The sequence below is a fragment of the Enhydra lutris genome, unplaced genomic scaffold (genome assembly GCF_002288905.1).
Source record: "Enhydra lutris kenyoni isolate GAN:26980312 unplaced genomic scaffold, ASM228890v2 scaffoldscaffold1, whole genome shotgun sequence".
NCBI classification, from domain to species: domain Eukaryota; kingdom Metazoa; phylum Chordata; class Mammalia; order Carnivora; family Mustelidae; genus Enhydra; species Enhydra lutris.
The window spans coordinates 60683654-60696381 of NW_019154085.1; the positions used below are offsets into that span (position 1 = coordinate 60683654).

Consider the following 12728-nt stretch of genomic DNA (forward strand, 5'->3'; position numbering starts at 1 on the left):
ATGTGTGTAGGAATTAGATAAAGTGGTAGTTGCTGCCCCTAAAGCAAAGTTATGATCAGCTGAGACAGGCTTGATTTAGAGTTTCACCCAGATCTTCAAGCAGTCAGTTTTGTGTAGTACACAAACTGCACAGCAGCCTGAATCAGTTTTTTGGTTGAGCAAAAAATTAAATTAAATGTAAAGCTTTTCATCAAAGAGTTTATGTTGTTTCTAATTGAGTATATTTATTCTCTTCCTAATGTAAAATAGAAAATTGTGGCAAATAGGCATGATTGTTACCTGGATTCATTTTTCAAAGTAATAGCAAATCTGACAAGAATTTTAAAATAACTCAAAAAGATAGGTTCTTTACTACCTACACCAGTTAGGGGAATCTTTATTCTCATTCAGACTTTATTTTTTAGGAATTGGGTCTGTGTTATAAAATTTAAGCTCTGATAAATATTGGGAAACAAATCCTTAGCAATTATTTGGACTAATTTCTCACAATACAAATTAGTTTACTCACAATACCTTTCTTCTGACATACTGTATGGGGAGATGAATTAGATACATTTGCACTTGAATTTTAAAAGCTGTAAGATGTGTATGTATTTATGTGCATGCACACATGCACAAGAATTTCTTTCTCTTCAGAATAAACAATATTAGGGTCACCTGGGTGGCTCATTCTGTTAAGGGGCTGCCTTCAGCTTAGGTCATGGTCCCGGGGTCCTGCGATCGAGCTCCACGTTGGGCTCCCTGCTCAGCAAGGAGTCTGCTTCTCCCTCTGACCCTCCCCCCACCCATGCTCTCTCTCTGTAATAAATAAATAAAATCTTTAAAAAAGAGAATAAACAGTATTAGATGAGAATTTGTCATTTAACTCTAGACTCAGAGTTAAGTAATCTAAAAAAAGATTTGTTTCAAATAAGTCACAGGGATGTAAAGCACAGCAGAGGGAATATAGTAATAACTTTGTGTGGTGACAGATGGTTACTAGTCTTACCATGCTGATCACTTCCTATTGTATATAAATGTCAAATCACTATGTTGTATACCTGAAACTAATACAATGTTGTATGACAACTATATTTCAATTTTAAAAATATATAAAAATTTACATCACAAAGGCACAGATGAAGTACAGGACCAAAAAAAATAAATAAATAAAAAGTATTTATTTCTAAATAAGATAGACAAGTGTTTAGAACTAAAATTAAATAGTTTTTGGAATTTTTCAATTTAGCTGCAAATAATATTCATTTTTCCATTGCTCATATAAAAATGTCTGAAGTACTCACGAAAATTTGTGCTTCATGTGTGATTCAATGAAGTTATTTCTACTTCTAATTCCATTTACTTTAACAAAGTGCTAACATTCGAAGAGAGAGCAAGGCTTTAGAAGCTGACAGGAAGTTTAGTTTTCAAGTAAAATCATGGTATTGGAGCACATGCTTGTCTACACCATGATCACTGGCATTTACAGGAAGGAATTTGTGCAATGGGCAGGAAGATTATTGCTAAGGCCTTCCAGAGATCATGAGGATTGCATTTAACAAACATAACTTTATACTTTCTAAGGCCAACTTCTTGGATATAGCCTCTTAGCAATTAGGCTGGGGATGCGGGTTATTGACTGACGTACCATGAAATACCACGAGGCCTTACAAGAATGGCTCACTGCAGAATGTGCGAACTAAACAGACACTTAATTGGGACGGTAAGATCTCCATGGCAAATTGTAATATGTAATTTACGCCATTCATGTATCTGCTGCAAACACACTAAAAAAACGGATTATTCTCTAACATTAAAAAAAAAAAATCACACACTGCTAAATCTTAAATGAAAAGCACAGGACGTATCTCTACCTGTGGCTTTGGAGTTTTGTTCCTTCTTCTTGCTTAGCGATCTTCATGACCAGTATTTGACTTCCATTCAATATTTAACGTGCATGCTGATATTTTTGTCCCAACGTCTCCCTTGTAAGATTTAGCCTGACAGCTCTTTCTGCACAAGAATGCCTAAATGAGTGGCACTCCACGTGGAAGAGGAAGTGGGTAATCAAAGTGTCTACAGAGCTCTCTTATTCGCTTCCTACCCCATACCGACTGACTCTTCCAGTTCTGTAATTGATGTCTTCTCCTGGTAACCTAGGAACAGCGAAGGAAATGTACAGATGTGGCCATTTCAACCCCTATCAAAACTCCCACTTTGATGTATTCTTGAGTTTATTCCTTACTTCTTATGGGGGAGGGAAGGAGTTCAACACATGACATTTCTCCCCCGTCTCTACGGTTACTGGCAGCTTTACAGAAACAGCCACAACTAGTCCACAGCGAAGTGAAAATTGTAATCAGGGGCCTCTCACCACTTGACAGCAGAACATTCCCAAGTGCTGGAGCTCAAGGTGTCAGGACCATCACATTGATCCTGGCTGAAGAGAGAACACCACAGTAGCCCAAGTTCCTCCTGATGGTTTGGCCTCTCACTGACAGGGTGCCAGACTGTAGACCATTCCCTCTTACCAATCTTCCCTACTGTATCTCATGTACCCTTTGGGTTCTAATATAATGCTCACTAATATAAAAAATTTTTCACACTACGGTGGTAGGGATTTACCGTAGTTTAAAAGTTTTTATCTTTCCTCAGGGACGTCAAAACTTCAAGGAAGACTTATGGGGATATAATTTCTTAGTTGTCAGTGTGAATGCCTAATGGTAGGAATTTCCACCAACCAATAAGTAAGACAGGATGCTGGGGTGACATTTTGGGTGCTTTAATGGCTCCTACTCCCTAGCCCATGGCACATATTAATTCTGCTTAATGAGCTCCATGCCAAGTGCTATGCTAGGTATATGAGAAATAAGACCTCATTAAATAACCTACTTGTAAGCTGGTGCTGACCTGACAGCATGCAAAAAGTACTTGGTGCTAAGTCTAACTTTCCCAGTCCTAGGCTACAAAGGTTTTCTTACTTGAGTGGCTTAAAAAGTCATTTATTCCACAGAAAATCTTTCTGGGCTTTTTATAGCCTATGCCTGAAATGCATTCTGATGATTTAAAAGTAAATTATACATGATTTCCAACTTCAGGGATTTCATGGGGGTTCCTGGGTGGCTCAGTTGATTAAGCATCTGCCTTTGGCTAAGGTCATGATCCCAGAGTCCTGGGATCAAGGCCCCACACCAGGGTCCCTGCTCAGTAAGGAGTCTACTTCTCCTTCTGCCTCTCTCCCCACATGTGCTGTCTTGCATGTGCACTCTCTTTCTTAACCTTAATTTATTTGACAGAGAGAGAGATCACAAGTAGGCAGAGAGTCAGGCAGAGAGAGAGAAGCAGGCTCCCTGCTGAGCAAAGAGCCCGATGCGGGGCTCGATCCCAGGACACTGAGATCATGACCTGAGCCGAAGGCAACGGCTTAATCCACTGAGCCACCCAGGCGCCCCAATAAAATCTTTTTAAAAAAGGATTTCATGGCACTGAAGATACAGATATATATGTGTATATTATATTACATAGTATATTATATATATATTATTATTACAAGGCAGGTTATGAAATTACTCAACACAAGCTCTCTTTTAACTCTTCCTGTGTTGGTGAGATTGCCTGTTTACTTGTCTGCTTCCTGACCACCTCCAATCTCCTTGTGGTCCAAGATTGTGTCTTACCCATCTTCGTAACTAACCTTACCTAACTTCAGGATACAATGCACATTAAATAAGAAAGGCAGGTATGTCATTTCATATTATGGATAGAGAAACTAATATTCAGAGACTTGGAAGTCTTATTCAAAAACTAATAAGATCAGAGATGGATTGAAATCTAAGTCATTTGGTACAAAAAAAAAAAAAAAAACCATGCTCTCATCTCAACACAATCATCTGTTGACATTCCTTTTTAGGAATTAACCTGTTAGCAATGTATGTATAAACATGAATTCTAAGCACATACACCTACAGTCATTTCTAGTAATCTACAGATCACCCAAGTGTAACTCATCTACTTCCTGGCTTATCTGTTAGAAATGATCGCTATCAGGGTAGTTTCCATTTGCTGTCCAATACAACTCTGAACCTTTTCCTCTTATGGTTTGCACAGGAAATGCAAACCACTGAGATTCTAATATGAGCCTAGATGCAACATAATTTAAATAATAAATCTAATATACTCCACCCATTGCCAATTGACAGGAAGTCATCTAAATTTAATATAAATGGCTTTTAACAGATGTACACTTGTATTAACACAGGTAATTTAGAGTTTATTACACCACTCTGTTGTAATTTATATTCAGAGACTCTGTTTTGGGTAGGGGTAATTGAGAATATTGGTATGTATTTTTCTCTCTGAAGCAGCCCACCTCCAGGTGATACTTCGTAACCTTCACTCTTAGGGGCTCACAAACTCAGGTAATCTTTGAAAGTAAATCTGGGCATGTAGCCCTCTCTGATCAAATTGTCACAGGATGATGCCATTCTATAGAGAGGCTTGCTAGTGGCCTGCCAATAGCGAAGCTCCCAAGTGATCAGTAACATCTTTCCAAACACAGAGCAAATTTAGGCTTGTTACAAGTGGCCATTCAGTCAGGAAACCATTCTCTAGACTTTTTAGACATTACTCATTGTGATTTATTTTTCAACAGAGAATCTCCCAGGTATGGCTGCAAAAGACTAAATACAATAAAGCTATAAAAATTAATCATACAGAGGGAGAGAGAGAGAGGAAGGCAGGAAAGAAAGAGAAAGGAAGGAAGGAAGGGAGGGAGGGAGGGAGAAGGAAGAAGGGAAGAAAGAAGGAAAAAAGGAAGAAGGAAGGAAGGTAGGAATGAAGGAAAGAAGGGGAGGAGGAAGGAGGATGGAAGGAAGGAAGAAAGAAAGAGAGAAGGGAAGAAAGAAAGGGAGAAGGGAAGAAGGAAGGAAGGAAATGTAAGGAAGGAAGGAAGAAAGAGTAAGGAAGGAAGAAAGGAAGAGAAAGAGAGGAATGGAATAAGCTGCTGGTGACTTTAAACAAATAACAACAACAAAAAACAAACAAACAAACAAAAAAAACCCACCTTTGCTTCTATTTCTTTTATCAGTTTTTTTCCCTATTCCATCCAGATGGAGAGCACCACAGGAAATCCTGAAGGTAGTAGAGGTCTCGCCAGCACAGTGCTTCTCTAAAGATCACTGGTGGAGTTTTCATTAAGACGTAAGAAGACATAAAGTCTTTCGATCCTGCAGAATAAAAAGTACAGTGCACTTGAGAATGAACCTGTCAGTTTAAACCTTCAGGGCTTTAATCATATACATAATAGAGTGTGGAAGTGAACCAGTTGTATAGTTTTGCCCAGAATTCAGATTTATATTATGTACTCCCACAGCTATCCTAAAATGCACTAAAACGACAAGTTGTTGAGGACATCTGTTAATACAATGATTCTAATAGCTACCTGTATTATGCAAACTGCTTCAGTAAACTACTACAAGAACTGGTCCCATCAGTGCTAGAGACAAGCAGTTAAACATAGAGAGGAACCCAGCTGATTAATGGTCATCTTGCACTCACTGAGAAAATTCACTTATCTCAGACAAGCATATGCAAATTTTGGAAAGAGAGAGAGAGAGACAGAGACAGAGAGAGAAGAAAAAAAAAGAAGTATATCAAGGCTCTTTCTAAGGCTATATATTTAGGATGAGATAATTGGCCTCCTATTACATGGTTCTGAAGATTATACAGCAAAGATTAAATAACTCCAACATATATATTAAAATCACATATAGCAAGTTGTAGTTATTAATTGGGGAATAGAACAAGCAGAGTATGTAACCATAAAAGAAAAAGACAAGATAAGAACCATTAATTAAGTAGTATTTAACCTCCATTTACATCAGCTGTGTGGGAAAGTACCCCAAAATACTAAAATACCCCTGGTATTTTAGCACTTTAAACAAAATCATAGATAAAAGCTGCAGTGTTAGACCACATAGCCTTTTATTTTTAATGTAGCATTTGTTCAACTTATAGAACTAATTTTTTTCTTTCTATTTCTGACGTTTGCAGAAAAGATCCAGTGGATCATTTCAGAATCAAGTTTGGCTCTGGCACCCCAGAGTTAAGCAAGTCGACAGATTCAGCACTGTAAAATGTTCTAATGTAATGATATACCCCTGCTTCTAGACCCAGTGACAAGATGAAAATCCAAGAATGTGCATAAAACACCCATGAAGAAATGACAGAGCTTGAAGTCAGGTTGAATAATTTCTGAATCATAAATTCACAAAGGGAGGAGGGAGAAGAAAAGAGAAAAGGAGAAGCTAGGAGGAGGTGGGGGAAAGGGAAGGTGAATGGCTCATTCCACCACCCCGAACACTAAATTTGAGAGTTTTATGCACATTCATATTTCCTACTGACCGGACTCCAGGTATATATCAACTGACCCACAATCACAGACGCATTAGAAACTGTGCTTCAATTGTGTCGAGAGGAAAGTATGCACCCAGTTTGGCCATCGTGCATTTTTCACTTTGGCTACATATATACTTGCCATGTGCCCAGTTGTGCATAATGGAAAACATGCAGTGTTCACAATGACTTCTTTCAACCTTCATTTTCTTTCCTGAGATATCTGCTGCCTGTCTTTGCTCCTGCAGAACATCAGCATTTGATGGGAGCTCTGTAAATCTATATTTAGTGACTGAGATACACCCTTTTCTCCCAACACCCTCAGGACAGTTAAGATCAGCACTTCTGTTAATAGTTTCCAGGTTTGAACTCTGGGAAACTGGGCTACCCCCAGTTTTGTTTGTTTCCCCTCCAAACAAATAAAGCTTTAGGAATAATACAAAACCTACCCTTTTTGATTGGCACATCCGGATAGAAACTCTTTTTGCATCTTTGACCACTCCTTCCTTTCTGGTCAATATTTAAATTGGAATTTAAGGGGTACCTGGGTGGCTCAGTGGGTTAAAGCCTCTGTCTTTGGCTCCAGTCATGATCCCAGGGTCCTGGGATCCAGCCCTACATCGGGCTCTTTGCTCAGTGGGGAGCCTACCTCCTCTTCTCTCTCTGCCTGCCTCTCGCCTACTTGTGATCTCTGTCTGTCAAATAAATAAATAAATAAATTTTTTTTAAAAATTGGAATTTAAGATGGATATGCTATTAAAAATATGAAATTGGGGGGGGTCACCTGGGTGGCTCAGTTGATGCATGTCTCTTGAAACAAAAACTTTTCTATAACTTATATTCTGCATACCTGCATGTTTTATTGTCAATACACACTCTGGGTAAATGGTTCTTGGGTGCATAAGAAGCCTTAAATAATGCTAGGCAATGAAAGACTCAAGGGCAATTAGAATATGCATGTTTGTCATTTTTGCTTTAAAAAGAAATGTCAGAAATATGATTTCTGTAATGACCACATTTTCTGAAAGGGATCCGATTGCAGAAACAGGAGCTTTTCTCTAGAAGCAAGGGATGTACAGCTTGAAAAATATTGACTGATAATGAATACTTAGAATCACAATAAACATCACTCCCCCAGAAATACTAAGTTAATTATTGATAAACACTCTGATTGTCACCATCAGGCTCAACGTCCAGGAGCTCAAGTTCTGTTTCTTGGCGATCTTCTCCATCAATAGCTATTCAAATGTTCAGGTATCTTCCATTTTAGGTTGTATTTATCTTGCTGTACATTTTGTCTCCTTTATCACAGAGCACAGGGTCATTCTTACCTGCATCATTCCACCACGGTTAGCTGGCACACATTATAAGCATATGGCCCGGGAACCAAAAAAAGCACAAAGCTGTTTTGTTTTGGCTTCCAGGTGTTTGAAATGTGTGGATTTCTTTAGATATGAATACAGTGACCAGTTTGCAGCAGCTCTTACAACTCCCTGTTGTTTTTACCCACATATTTACAATTAACTTATTGGTCCTTGTAGGGATTTGAGCTGGTAAGCTCTACTCTAGAGCCTGGACTTCCCCTGAGGTGAGGAATAGTCTTTATTCCATGTTCTTCTTTACTCCACACTGGTCTATTTCTTCACTTGACCAGTTTGGTTTGTCACTGAGATTTTTCAGGCACTCATGCATTCAATGTTTATTGAGCTGCTTCTCAATGCCAACTACTGTCTTGGGCACTGGTGACAAGGTAGCGCCTGCTGGTGGTAAATCGTGTCTGCTCTCATATTCTCTTCTATTCTTGGTGGTGATGTGAGAGAACATCGACAGTAAATAAATACATTTCAAGTAGTGATAAGTATTATGTAAAGAAAAATAAAGAGAAAGGAGCTTGAGCACAATAGGGGATGTTATTTTTGACAGGGTATTGGGGACGTTCTTTCTGACAAGGTGACATCTTAGCACACACCTGAATAAAGTGATAAGCCATGCAGATACTGGCACAAGAGCTTTCCAAGAAAACACAGATCTCCTCTTAGAGAGAGCTATCTTTACACAAGTAAGAGCTTCTTCCTCTAGTATATGTTTTTGGTTTTCTTAGCCGAGGATAGAAGAAAAATGATAGTGATTTTATGCTTAATTCTGTCAGTATTTTTTGCATTTTTTTTAAAACTAAGTAGAAAATAAATTTTCAAACTCTTCTTTCATGATTACAACTTGACCTGATGCTTCTGTTATCACTGAAACAACGACAATAGAATTTAGCTACTCAGGAGGAAAATGTTCATTGAAAAAAAGCTACTTCTAGAAAACCCTCTTGCCAAAAATCCCAAAGTTATTTCAAACAGCAACAATAATGACCAACAGACAATGGCATGATGATATAAAAAAAAAAACATATACCTTTTGTATTTTTAATAATACAATAAAAGGATATTCTATTTAGTCTTTTAAAAAGAGTAAGTTAAAAAAGAAACATAATTTTTGTTTTTTTTAAAGAGCAATTATTTTAGAACTTTTAAGAGATGTAAGAGAGTATCAACTCCCTCTTCCTAAATTAAAAAACTACAGCACTAAGGGGTATGTGGCTTATCCAAGGGCACAGAAACTTTATTGGTCAAGCTGGAAACTGAACTTAAGGTTCTTCATTTTTAAACTAGTACTCTTATATACTGTACATACCACATTCTACTCATGAATATAAAAAATCAAAACCTCCTATTGAGACTTGTTATTTCTCATGTTATGGGCTAATACCCAATGACTGCCAAGAGTCCATTTTTTTAGCATATCCACCATGCCTTGCACTCCTTGACTACGGGAACGTGACAGCATGTTCAATCAGAAAGGCTAGTCTTCTCAATATTAACCTGGTTGCAACTCTCTGAGCCAAACACCCTGAGACCCTGTTTGGGACTGTGAAGAGCTTGATTGATTTAGGATCTTCACAAATGCTTTAGAAAGGCATGAGTGGACCTGTTGGATTAGAAGGATGATGTCTAATAATCAACATTCATTAGGGTGGAGATTAAACCCTGTTCTGGAACTTTGCAGATGGCAATCATAGAAAAAAAAAAAAAAAAGGAGCCTAAATATCTGTCAGCTGGCTAAGTTTATGCAAAATCATTGGATTAATAAAGCCAGTCTGATCCCCGGCCTGTGGATGGCTATAAATCACTTTACCACTACAAAACAGTCATCAGTGAGTTCTTTGCTCATTTTATTTTTAAGTGAAAACCATTTCTATAAACTAGTATTTTAAAATGTATTAGTTGAGAGTTATAAAAATAACAATATGGAGGTAATTTTAAATAGTTCTTCAAATTAAATTGATTTTCAAAAGTAACCTCAAATAATTTAGCCACTTGTTTTGCTTAGCCTAAAAAATTATTGATTACTAAAAATTTCTGTCGTCATACAGGACATTATTAAAATATGCTATGTATATTACTATCAACATAATAGCATGTTATTACTCTTTACATAGTCCCTATTAGTTGCATAAATTGTCTAAACCATGAGTTTGAATTTCGAACCATAAACTAATGGAAATGTAACAGTTGTGGATTTTATGTAGGTTCAGCTTAATTCAATGGATATATATTGAGTACCTACTAAATACTAAGCATAGATAATAAAAATACAATTAAGAAATGATCACTTGCTCAAAGAGCTTAGCTTTAATTTAGAGTTTCAGTCAGATGTCACAGGCTCAATAACCCTCTATCTGTTTATATTTTATTAAGACTGCAGTAAATGCCATCCATCTGAGCTAATCCAACAGTGACGGCCCTTATGCCTTAGGTATATGTTACAGACCAGAATAATCCCAATCATTTGAAGAAAGTAAAACATCATGTTCCAAGGAGGACATTTGGAGGAGAAGGGCTAGTTTGTACACAGTAGGCTGTCGGTAATAAAATTCTGATGATTGAGCAGTAACTCAACTCTTTTGTTTTAATTTGAGATCCAAGAAGGACATCTCCCACAATTAAAGCCCTCCAGTGGTATCAGGAATCTCCATCCTGCTCCCTTCCCACCCTATCACAACCCCCCAGGCTTTATGCTCCAGTCTTGGCAAGGGATTCTGAGACTCTAATATTGCAGAAGGGAGTAGGAAGGGAACAGGATTCTGTGAAATTTCTATCATTGCTCATTTGGGAATGGTCTGAACACAGACTTGACAAATATTCATAAAATTCACAGTAAGTTTTAGGGCATACCCTTATGTTCTGTAAATCTTGAGAAACAAACCATTATAACTCGAGATATGACTTATCCTTGAAATTGAACTATAAGAAAAAACATCCAACTCTCAGTCTCTAAAGGGAAGTATTATAACATTTATGGAAGTTTGAGATTAAAGAAACAAAACTTAGTTTTGAACCTGTTTTTAAAACTGAAAAAGCAAAAAGTTAAAGAAATTTATAGGACAATTTCTTAAATTGAAAAATAGGATGGATGAGAGATGAAATATTCAGTAATGTTCTCTTGCTTCAATCTTCTTTTGAAAAAAAAGATGTAGTTTAGAGAATGGGACAAAATTTGTCACCCCCCCAAAATTGCTTCATTTTGTTAAAAATCTGTAAATCTATATTATGAAATCTCTAAAAAATACATATATAATGCATATAATTATATTGTACTAATAATAAAATCTAAAAGAAATCGATTCAAGCATAAAAGCTTTACAGGGATGTCTGGGTGGCTCAGTCAGTTAAGCATCTGCCTTCAGCTCAGGTCATGATTCTAGGGTCCTGGGATTGAGTCCCACATTGGGCTCCCTGCTATGTGGGGAGTCAGCTTCTCCCTCTCCCACTGCTGCTGATGCTCTCTCTATATATATATCAAATAAATAAATGAAATCTTTAAAAAAAAGCTTTATGATTTTTTTCCTTAATTAAAATGGCCTGAAGATTCTGAGCTACAGCAAATATTCTGAAATTGTAAATCAATGATATGTATATTCAGTTAAAAATTTGTGATGATAAGATAAGATATAAGATAAGATGATAAGCCTAACTGTATCCTTCAAGAACACCAGGTGTTTAAACATACATAGGCAAAAAATCAGATATAAGATAATGCTTAAAATAGTAATATAAATATAATATGAAATAAAAAATATTAAAACTTAGAGTCTATAATCCAGTTCCTTCACTTTAATTTTTTGTTTAGTTTTTATTTCATAATCAGAAAATTAACTCTGCAACACAGCTAAGCTTGGAGGGGAGTAAAGAAAGTATAAAGCCCATAGAACTCCAGCAACGGCACAAAAATTATAGGATATTTTAAGCAGATTGGGTTGAAGGGGTGTTCACCTGAGCTACAGAAGGAATGATCTGGTAGTTAAGATACAACACAAGAAAAACGTATTAGATTTGTCCACAGTCAGCTGTGATGACCTTCTTGCTGGTCTTGCCATTCCTGGACCCAAAAATAATCCATGCTTCCACAAGGTTCATGGCCTCTTTCACCTTGCCAAAGACCACATGCTTGCCATCCAACCACTCAGTCGTGGCAGTGCAGATGAAAACCTGGAACCCATTTGTACTGGGTCCAGCATTTGCCATGGACAAGATGCCAGGACCCCTGTGCTTCAGGATGAAATTCTCATCATCAAATTTCTCCCCATAGATGGACTTGCCACCAATGCCATGATGGCAGGTGAAGTCACCACCGCCTGGGCACAGAAATCCCGAAATAAAACTGCGGAAGTAGGAACCTTGATAACCAAATCCTTTCTCCCCAGGACTCAGGGCATGAAAGTTCTCTACTGTCTTCAGAACTTTGCAAACAGCTAGAAGGAGACTCAGTCCAAAGTCTCGCCGTCCAGGGCAATGTCAAAGAACACAGTGGGGTTGACCATGGCTAGGCTGCATGGGCAGCTCCGCAGCAGCGAAGGCAAGGCCCAGTTCCTCCACTTTGAAACTGAAGAAATAGGTGCCAGGTAATTTCTTTCATTCACTTTCGCAAGATGGTAAAATTCACTAGTGGAATCAAACTCAGCTTTTGCTGACGTTTCCTACTAAAAATGTACCACCTCCAATTAGAGGTTCTGGGATATTCAGTAACAGTGAACTACTGATTAGTCTATACCTTACTCAAAACTAATAACATTTTAAAGACTATTCTTTTTTTTTTTTAATTATTAAATTTTATTTTTTATAAACATATAATATATTTTTATCCCCAGGGGTACAGGTCTGTGAATCGCCAGGTTTACACACTTCACAGCACTCATCATAGCACATACCCTCCCCAATGTCCATAATCCCACCCCCCCACCCCCCCTCCCCCCATCAACCCTCAGTTTGTTTTGTGAGATTAAGAGTCACTTATGGTTTGTCTCCCTC

At 37.6% G+C, this 12728-nt stretch overlaps 1 pseudogene; it reads right to left on the reverse strand.

Moving 5' to 3' along the window:
• Nucleotides 1–11747: 11747 nt before the first annotated feature.
• Nucleotides 11748–12241, reverse strand: LOC111143714 (annotated as a pseudogene).
• Nucleotides 12242–12728: the final 487 nt, after the last annotated feature.